This window comes from Kryptolebias marmoratus, linkage group LG21 (assembly GCF_001649575.2).
Source record: "Kryptolebias marmoratus isolate JLee-2015 linkage group LG21, ASM164957v2, whole genome shotgun sequence".
Lineage (NCBI taxonomy): Eukaryota > Metazoa > Chordata > Actinopteri > Cyprinodontiformes > Rivulidae > Kryptolebias > Kryptolebias marmoratus.
Window position 1 is genome coordinate 13,871,640 of NC_051450.1, and position 11,183 is coordinate 13,882,822.

General features: G+C 36.9%; 1 protein-coding gene across 1 annotated transcript in view; it reads right to left on the reverse strand.

Annotated features, from left to right (window-relative positions):
* The window catches only part of plxdc2 (plexin domain containing 2), an 80,922-nt gene that overhangs the window by 45,818 nt on the left and 23,921 nt on the right, over nt 1-11,183 (reverse strand). The gene's annotated exons all lie outside the window — the stretch shown is intronic.

Consider the following 11,183-nt stretch of genomic DNA (forward strand, 5'->3'; position numbering starts at 1 on the left):
GGCTGTAAATTTAGGTAAATAAATGTGTAAAATGTGGCCACAAATATGCTCTCAATGGCGCAATAATACGGCATGACATTATCTGAAGTATCTTAACTTTTGTGCCAAAATGAAATGAATAATCTGCTGCTGTGTTACAAAGTGTCAGGTGTGCACCTAAAACAATTGCATAAATTTCCCCACACTGAGGCAGTTTAAATCACAAGGCCAAGGACAGTTCAGACCATTAATTTTGTGCTTCCTCCTCAGAAACACACTTCTCTGCAAACCATTCTCAAACAGCTAAGGAGAAATTTCTTTCTGCCTGAAACAAACGGGCGCGATGACTCAGCAGCTGTTGCACAGACCAGCGGGCCACAGACAAGGTCATTCAGGTTTATGAAGGGTCTGAGATAACATCCTGGTGACAGAAATGCTAATGTGTTAATGTGAACGCTCATTTAATTACAGCATAAAGTATAAAGATAAGAATTAACCCGCTGGTATGAATCACATGTACGTAAACCTGACATCACATTAAGGTGAAAAATCTAATTCAAGCTTAAACAGAAGAGGTGTTCTCTGATTCTGCTGGCGTTCGCTGATGTTTTTGACAGCCCGTGTGGGCCGCTTTCTTGTGCAGGCACAAAATATCCACACGCATACAGGGCCATATGTTTATGGTTATATGCCAAGATGTGTAGCAATTAGGCAAAGTGGGGAGAAACTGAGCCAAGAACTGTAGACATCAGTTAGGTTGATGTTAAAATCTGTTTTTGCAAATGTTTTATAAGAACAAATTTAAAATAATATAGGCTACCTCCACACACAGAAAATTAATGTTACCTTTTAGTAAAAAAAAAAACAAAAAACAAAAAACAGCTACACAACTGGCAAAGTTTCCAAAAATAAAGGTGACATATCACATTATTTTGTATTTACTGTTGCCCCTGCTGAAATGAATACATTTGATGAACATTAAAACTTATTTCCTTCTTTAATTACTCGTTTCCAGATGTTAAATGTAGCACAATTTGCATTATAGGTCTGTTTATCTATTAGTGATGGACTGAATTCTTGTTTGGATAAGTTTCTGCTCCACCCCTGTGACCCTAATAGGATTAAGTGCTTAGATAAAATTAGTAATAAACTTAATTTTAATAGCTCTCATCCTAAGTTTACAAAGTGCTTGCATATTGTTGCTCCTATGCAAATAGTTTTGGCTCAAGGACAGAGAGCACTGCCGATCCCGCTGCTGTTACTCTGCGACACATCTCTTTTATAAGACAGAGGTCGCAGGGTTTAACAAGCAGGGAGCGTTTTCTGTTCCTTCCCTCCTGTCTAGTTTCTGTCACACTTACAGTTCTTCATGCTGTTCTCTTCCTTCCCCCCAACCCGACTGCTGGTTCTCTAAAGGGGCGGAGTGAGGCAATGAGAGCCAGTGGAGATGCTAATTCACCCAAAGAGGGGGCTGACAGATGCACTTCATTAGGAGCAAAATAGGAGATGAAGCTGCTTGTAGAAGTGGGTGATGATGTGCAGTGGAAGAATTTATCAGAGCAGACTGGAGAGTATGAAATATGGCTGAGATGACGGTGTTGTAATTTGCATTAACTACTTTTTGGAGAATAATTAAAAATCCCCTTCAGACTTGTGTTAAAGATCAGAAACTGATTCTGATTTTCTGCTGTGGTTTTGGACTCACACTCCTGAATTTTAACAACCGTACTGACATGAAAAATTACAGCCATTTATCAAAAATTTAAAGACCTCTGCTTCAGACTTAAAAAAAAAAACTTGAACTTTACTTGGCTTTGCTATAGTTAGGATGCTTTTGGACTCGTTAAGCTTTTATGAAGAAAATATTATTTTGAATTATGGTTGTGAATCTCTGGTCTGTGGCCGATGTAATATATATCTGATCCACTGCCAATGGTCTGATTCATTGAAGATACACGAGCAGCAAGAACCAATACAACTCAGCCTTCAGTCACAATACGATACAATCCAAAATGAGTTTTAATTCAACACAATGAGGTTCAATGCAATACAATACAACAAAGAGAATAAATGGCTATATTAAGACTAATGAGAAAATGATACAGCAAGAAAAACAAACTTGCATGCAGATTATTCATCTAACAATTAAATGTATCCAATTTTAACAAGACTAAGTTGTAATAAACCAATGCCTGTAGATTTATTCCCAAAACTGCATTGCTGAACGGCTGCTCTATCGATCCAGTCACATCGTGCATGTGTGCATCAGTTAATCTTCAAATCCATAATTTAAATTAGAAGCCTAGACTTTTCGATCCACTAATAATACTATTACCAATGTTAAAACACGGAATAAATTTAAAGAAATCTCTGATTTTGTATCTTCACACTCAGTTAGTGTTGTATTAAAAGTCTAGGTAATTCTGTGGCAAAAACTACTGCAAGGGCTCAAAAGAATAAATGCAAAAAAAAAAAATCACATTTTACTCAGCATCACGCGTATAGTATCATAACACAATGCTTGGTGCACAAAATTTGCTTTTTGTTTCAAGAGTTTAATCTTATAAATCTAATTATAAAGGTATTCTGGGTCAAGCGTTTTGGTAAATGTTGTATCAAAGTTAATAAAAGCACAACAGAATAAGCTTTCTTCTTGTATGCATCAAGTCGGTTTTGTTGTTTCGTCTCTGCAGCAGCTTTTTTTGATCAACTACTCACTCCTTTCATTTTTAGCGTACCTCTAATGCTTCCTGACAGTCCCTCTATCCCTAATGGCCATTAGTCACATCCATGCAGACAAACAACACAGGCCTCTTCCTGTAAACAGCCCTAATATACACTAAAGCATCCCTACATGCTCTTCCAGTCACACATAAACATCAGTTTTATTCTTTACAGGATCCTTGTCACCCCATCTACATACAGTGAAAAGCTGGAAAACGCAGCCGTGAATAATTGGCTGCTCTTTTCCCAGAATCCCGGTGGTCACCATGAGTCACTTCTTTACAGGATCACGTGCACCTGCATTTCTCTTGAGAGCACTTCTTCTGTGGCACAGGGATGGCAGAGTATCCTATTATCCAGGGGGAAGTCAGAGTCTATTGTAACAGATTTAGGAGGGCAATAAGGGCAAACCCCTGAGGGACACCAAAAATCCCCCTTTCAGGACAAGTCTTCTCCTCAGGGGCGAGACTGCTCCTCAGCTTTTGTGAAAGGAAACCTTTTGCTCCTGCATTTCTTTCAGTGCCTCTAAAAGCCCTCGCATACTTTCACCCTCAGTCCCGTTGGCCAGACTCACGCCTGTCAACACCTCTGGTTCACAAGAAGACTGTAATTTAGTTCAACAGAAAACCATTCAAGGAAAAGGAGACAGTCATAAAAATTGCAGGATAAAAGTTCTGTCTGCACCTTTTCTATTTTTTTTTTTGCATTTTTCTCCTTTTCTTTGTTCTCATCCGACTTGGAGTTGCTGACTGCCAGACATTACTGGAGAGTCGTGTATATGGCGTAATTGCTGCCTGGAAGGGGAAACAGGGATTAAACTGATGTGACTATTAAAGAAGAATTAGACTTCTGCTGCTCAGAAAATTAGTGTAATGAATGACATGCTGTTCGAGTCGCTCTATTTCTGGCAGTATTTCTCTGATAAGAAATGAAGGCAAATTTGCACATCGTAAAACAGAGACTCAAAAACCAAATTCCCCACATCATTTTATTTGTGGAAGAAGGAGAAGATAACTTTCTCTGTTTAAATATAAAGTAACTTTAGTGAAAAGACCCCTCAGATCTTTGTAAAGTTGCCTATTTTTAAACTCCTGAAACACACTGAGGCAGCAATTGGAATTACAAAGAAACTACTTATTATATTTAAATAAACCCATAAGATTTCACAGTGACTTGTTCAAGTTGCAAAAACAACCCAAAACAAAAAGATATTAAATTTACTCCAAAGAAAAGCATCTTTCAAAAATTTAAAGGCTGTATGTCACCTAATTATTTTACCCATAAATATTTTAAATTTTTAACTCTGGGGTTTAATGAAGTTTATGACTGTAGGATGTGCATTTATTTCTTCAAAAGATATAGTTACTTTTTTATCAAAGACCTTTAAATACTGTATATACCAGTGGTCTCCAATCCTGGTCCTCAAGGGCCACTATCCTGCATGTTTTACTTGTTTCTCTGCTCCAACACACCTGATTCAGTGGTTAAATTACCTCTTCATGTTCTGCAAAAGCCTGTTAATCACCCATTGATTCAAATCAGGTGTGTTGCAGCAGAGAAACAAGTCAAACATGTAGGATGGTGGCCCTCGAGGACCAGGATAGGAGACCACTGGTATATACATTCATCGGTTGCACTTCATAATTCTAGTGATGTATTTACACTGTTTACAATATTTGTTTTTCTTCATTTTTTATTGACTAGAAAACGTGAAACTTGTTTTCATTGCAGTTCATTATGTTGTAGAAATGACAAAAACAAAATAAAACTTAAATATGATTAGTTTTCCCACAAAATATATTTACACTGACTAAAAACAATTCTGTGCAAAAGTAGAAAAAACATATATTAAGATAAATATCTCACATTTCCAGTTTACTGATAAATTCTGTGGCTGTTTGGTCACTGTGTTTGTCTATTCAAATTTTAGTCTCTAACTAACATTAATAATGCCACTGATTTACGTACAGAACAGTTAGCCAACACATATGCTTGCTTTTTATTTAAGCTGCTGAAGTTGCTCAATATATTTTTTAGACACAAACAAACTAAAAAAAAAACAAAACAAAAAGTCCCTTTGAACTAAATCTCAGTTGAACAACTTTGTATACTTGACACTAAAGCAGTAAAGAGCTGACAAATCCAATGTCTCGGTCTCAGTCAGAAGGTTTATCAGGTTCATCTCAGAGTTTGTTACCAAACACTTTTAAACAAGTCCTGACAGAGTAACACGAGCCAAGGTTGATACTAAAATAAAGAGGCAGAGGGGGATAAACTGAGACATTTGATAAGTTGACAAAACTTAATTTAACTGAAGTGGACTGCTGCTTTGACTTGATTCTCAGTCGTCATGGCAAAGAGATTAAAAACAAGACAACTGGACGTCTTTTCTGTGAGTTGAAACCTTTGAGACACAAATATAATACTGAATATTTATACATCTGAAATAACGATAAAAACGCTCCTAAGATAAAAAGCAAAACATCTTCAAATAACAGATAGCTCAGACCTTTGAACATAAGAGTCACTGGAAAGATTCAGAACAATCACTGTTTTACCTGTTTTAGATAGTTTAGTTTGGAGAAACTGAGTTTAATTTTGACTGGACTGACAAGCAAATGACCAGAGGCAAGATCAGAGTGGATATCTGCCGTCCTAAAACACGTGCCAACTTTCAGTGGTTCATGCAGACATTACTTTATAAATCTTTACACCACAGACACTTTCACATCAGATGGTTATAATATTCCTCATAATATGCCTCAGGCTATACCAGATGTGCTACGTTTTCCAAATAACCATAGATCTCCATAATAACCATGTAACGCTAAATTTACAGCTATGTAAAATAGTGTTAATATGAACTACTAAAAAGCCTTTGAGACTGGAGTTGATTTAAGGTGGCAACAATCTTCAGTCTCAGTCCTTAATCTGGTCAGATTTAAGACCTATTTTTCCGAATTGGGGCCGTTCAAAATCACTTTAAAAATTTAGATACAAGGTTTGTTAACCTGGGTAGCCAAGCCTCCTTATATCTGGTATAAATCAGAGTATAATACCAAAAATTGGGTTGTACATTAATTGTTTCTTCACCAGATGTTTTAAGGTTGCTGTAAAACACAAGGCTACCTTTATAGAAACTGCATTCATACAACAGCTTGAAACTACTATGCAAAAAGAGCTTTTCTGACTTGTCTTTTCTTGTACGCCATACGTTATTTTTCTCAAACACCACCTGTCATTAAGCAAACACATAAATATGAAAAAAGCTGACTGCAGGAAAACGCTAAACACAGGTAGAGGCAGACAGTCAGCACCTGCAGCAGATTCAGTTTCAACCACAGCTTGTAAAATGATGAGCATTTATCTGAAAGTATTTAAATCTGAGCTAATCAGTGCAGTGAAACAAGTCCAGACATGAAGTTAAATAATGCATGAGCAGATGAGCGAAGGGACAAATTACTTTTTATCCACGTATCAATACGGTAAAAATCCCAAGGTTCAAATTAAGATCTTATAGAGAGAATTAAGTGCCAACATCTGTTCTTCTCTGGAACACAATACCCTGTTTGCTGAAGAGATCACAACGCTTATATCTCTCTTCCCCGACTGGTTGCAGGCGTCTTTTACAAAGGAAACAAAGAACAATAACTTCTTTAAGCGTTTGAATAAACATGCTGTAGGACATACCACATATCACACAAACAGAGGCTTGTACTGACTTCTGCTGATATGCTTCTTGTTGCTGAAACAATAAAGTTTAGCAGAAAAGCTCCTCGCAACAGAGTAATCACAAACACAGGGTGGTGAGCAAGCACTCTGGGATGATGGCCAAAATGTATTAAAAAAGAGGAGAGCCCTGGGGACTATAAATAAAATCTTTTTTTTAAAATCTGAAGGTGTTAATTACAATCTGCAGAGGCTGGGATTTATGAGAGGAAGTTGAATATTGCATTCACACTGGTCATGAGGACAGGTGTCACTGCATGTCAGAAGAGCCCTGCGGGACAAAGACTGAGAGGAACTAATGTTTTTTTTTTTTTCATTAAAGCTTTAACTTTAATTACAACAGAAGGCTTTAAGAGAAGCTTTGTGGGAGGGCCGCTCATTCGGCTCAAAATAACTATATAAAGGGAACACAAAACCCAAACACCACTAAGCAGCCAGAAACATACCCAAGCACAAAGTATCAAACCTCAAAACACAGGCTTGAAAGCGCTATAGTCAACCATCAGAGGGCCGGCTGTCACCGCTGTGGCTTTCTTAATGCAACTGGTGGTTATCTTGGCTCTGTTGTTGGTCAGTGCAGGAAGTACACATAAAAATGCTTTGAACAAAACCCAAACAAATAGTCATGGAGTGCTGAGGGCAGAGGGATTACAATGAGGATAGTACTCTGGCTGAAACACAAGCTTTCGGGAATTTATTGCTCCGGTCAGGCGCAGTGTCTGCCTTGCGTTTCAGCGGATTTGAGTGATAGTCTGCGAGAATGATGAAGCACCGCTGTTGGATTTTATTGCACTTTTCAACTTTGCCACTTTCAGGAGAACCGGGGCCTTGAATCACTCCATAATGAGAAGTCAGTGCTGGCAGGGAAGGTATCACCAAACAATAGAGCTTTCTACAACAGATTACAGTGCTAAGAAAAGGTCTCACAGCACCCCTCATTTCTTCCAAGGAGCCAGACTTTCTTGTGGTCTTTTAAATGGTCAATGATCAATAGTTCTCCAGTTCGTCTGAAGGTCTTTCAGTGTTTATCTTTTGACATTTTTCCACTTAAGCTTTTTCAGTTGTTTTCAATCCAGTAGCTTTTTGGGAAACAAATTGAAAAAATACTACAGTATGGGGATGGAGGAAATTATTTGATGGAGGAAATTATTTGAAGATTTTAAATAAAACCAGAGAGAAAGGACTTTCTAAGTTAGTGCTGTGTGTGTGTGTGGGGGGGGGGGGGTTTTTTTTTTTTGTTTTTTTTTTTGTTGTTATTGTTTTTTTACTGTAAAAGTAGATGAACTGCATGCCTGTCAAACTACATTATTTTAGTTTTTTTTTAAATTTTAACTAAAGATACGTGCAATAGTTATTTGATTTTGCTGCAGTGACAAAACATCCTGTAAAGAACCAATTTAAAATTGTTTTTTGTTTTCCTGTTGCCTGTTATATGTAGACACAATTCAATTTCATCCTTTACATTAGGTGCCTATTTTTATTGTTGATTCATTCATAGGTCAGTGGTAAGTAGATTAAATAAAAATAATAATAAAAATCTCCTAAAATGGTCAAGAACTATGACTGACACAAACTCAAGTTAAAGACAAAACCAGCAAAATTTCCAAGAAAAACTTTGAAAGACTTTCTAAATCCCAGAGAATTATTGCTCAAGAAGACAGCTTTAAGAAATCACAAGAAAGCCTGACTCTTTGGAAGCAAAATATAAAGATAAGGAAGCTGCAGATTTTTTACACAGTACTGTACCTCTCCCTCTAGAGTGAATCATTACAGTATTCTGTGCAATGAGCAGCTAAAAACACCCACTGAAAGGAAAATTCAGTGCCTGAATCTCCTCATGAGAACAAAATAAGACCTTTCACTCTCACCCCAGTCCTTTTCAGTGCATTTTTAACAAACTTAAAAATTTGTTGCATATAAGCCTCCACTTTCGCCCTGATCTCCCACAACAGACTTGCCTCCATCCCACAGACTGTGGTCAAACATCACATCTGCCAAGAGATGTACAGATGCATTTGACACAAGAATTTATTTTATTAGTTCCTTCATCCTTTAAAACTCCTTTCAAAGAGCCGAGCTTTTCATCGTTTCAGCCTCTGAAGAGTTTGAGGTCAAGAACTCTTTGACTCACATGTGTCTGTATATTCTTTTGGCCAAATATACAACAACTCCTATGGTTTAGACAAAAAAACAAGTTGTAAATATATTACATGTTGGTTTGAAATCTACCAGTACAGCTTTAATAAAATCCATAGTCACAGAAACTGACCAAAATCTGCTCCTAAAGACAATTTGACTCTGATCCCCTGAAGGTGAGTGCAATCAAAACCACTTTTATTTGTTTTGAGTTTTTTCTCAACATGGATTCAATTTGCTGTTGTTCAGACTTGAAGGACAACAGAGTAATCCTTCAATCTTTATTAATCAAGAAAATAATTATTAATTCTAGCCAGGCTTTGACCAATTTTGTCATCTGAGCCTGACATGCAATGATAGATCATTATTTGGTCTGTATGTTGTCTGAATTTTTCATGTTAAATTGATTTACAAAAAGTTTGACTTCATTTACCTCTACCACAGTAACTTCGACAGATTAATCAAGCTCATTTTAAACAAATTGATCAGCACGGCTGCTTTAGGCTAATGAATCACTTCTATGTTTCTGTCACTCTGAAAGCAATCGATCTGGGTGGCAACTTGGAGACAATGAAGTACGTGTCTAAGAAATGTCACGTACTTCTTTGTCAGGCAGAATCTCTATAGCTGAAGATTGATTCTCTTTAGTGTGTAAAAGGGTCTGAGTTTGTTTATGCCAGTGATGTGTAATGACGGTAAAATTAGTTGTTTTGAATGCCATGTTAACGTATAGTATATTTATTTTGCTTTCTTTCAGACCTGAGGACTCCAGCTGAGGTCAAAGAGAACCATAGAGCTGTCCTTCTTTCTTTACAATCCATCATCATCAAGGAGGCTCTCAGCTCTCTACCCTGATAAACCTCTGCTCACGTTAATGTTGTCTGAGCTGAAAATGTGCAGAACCCAAATCAAAGCCCCATGAAGCTGCCATTTCCCACAAACAGGACCAATTCATGCAGCATGTGAAGCGAAAATTTGGGAGGCAGCCAAAATGACACAAAAACACTCCACCGAGCAGGTACTGTGACATTACTTTAAGTGTGTAACACTGTTGGTGAGGTCAGTAATGGCTGGCAAAACTTTAATATTAGTTCATAACAATAAAAAAAAAAATTATGCCTTTTGTGAAATAAAAGCAGATGTGTACCCAGCAGAATTAGCAGCTCTTTGTTGAGTCTGCATGCATGAATCTTTCCCAAAGCTTTAAAGGACATAACCTTTTTATTAAATCCAGTAATTTGAAAAATATTTTTGGTTTTCAGCATCTAACCTTTAATTATTCTGATAAATCCAACCAAAGTCTACTGTGGTTAAAACTAGTCAGTTTTCCAGCATCAACAGATGGCCACATCTCCACCAGTAAAACTCTTTATGACAGAGCTGAGCTGATCTTAAATACGTAACATGTGAGAAATAAACAAACAAACAAAAAATCTTTATATGAAAATATGCATTACACATGTTTTTCTTCAAGATCTGGACCATTCCTACTGAACACATGTAAACATCTACCCAGGATTTTGGAAAGGCATGAGAGAATACAAGCCAGCAGCAAAAAGAAAACTAAATGAAAAGTAGATCCACAGCAGGAGCATTCAGCAGTCACAAGAACAACTAGAACTGCAAGCAGTTATCAACGGGTTCCAAGCCCCCATGCTCCACCCCTATCTGCGCGCTCCGATCTTGTTGTCCCGCCGACGTGGCTCCTCCGCCTCTCTCGGCAAGCAGGCCGTGTCAAAACTTGCCAGGTCGGTGCATACTCAGAGGCGCTCCGTAAGACGCAATGGTATAATTTGTAAAGAAAGCTTAGTAAGGAAAAGCTAACTGCCATTTGATACCACACAGAGCCAAAGAAATGAATTCATAAGAAATTCAGAATTCATTCGAAAAATACAAAAATATTCTCAGATGACCAAGTCTACATCTGTGACAATATGCATTTATCTCCATGTCCCTAAACAAAATGCATTTTCAAAAGAAAATTGTTCAATGCAATTTTATCGTACACTTGGTGAAGTAATTAAATTAATAAGAAATCAAGAATAAGTAAAAAAATTACCCAAATATTCTCAGGTGATCAAGTGTACATCTGTAATAATATGCATTTATCTTTATGTCCCTAGTTCCAATGCTGATTCAGTAAAAAATGGTAACTGTAATTTTATACCACAATGAGCCAAAAAAATATTCATGAAAAATCCATAACTCTTCCAAAAATTACCAAAATATTCTCGAATGACCATGCCTACATGTGGAATAATATTCTTTTATTTGTATGTTACTGGATCGAGCACATTCTTTATGAAAAATTGAAAACGGCATTTTCATGATGTCCAGCCAATATGCAAAAATTCATATAATTATTATAAAATTTCCCAAATATTCCCACATCACCGTGTGTATATGTGGAATAATGTTTGCGCTTTAGGAAATCTCCACAGTCAACAGCTTTTGTAGAAGAAATTGTTAACCTTCGTCGTAGCAGTGCTGGTCATACTGAAATATATTCAGAAATTTGTTAAAAATCAATAATGGCTCAAAAAAATCTGGAAATATTCACAGATGACAATTATCATGTCCTTTGTTTGCCCAAATTTTCCAATCCACCATAGTCT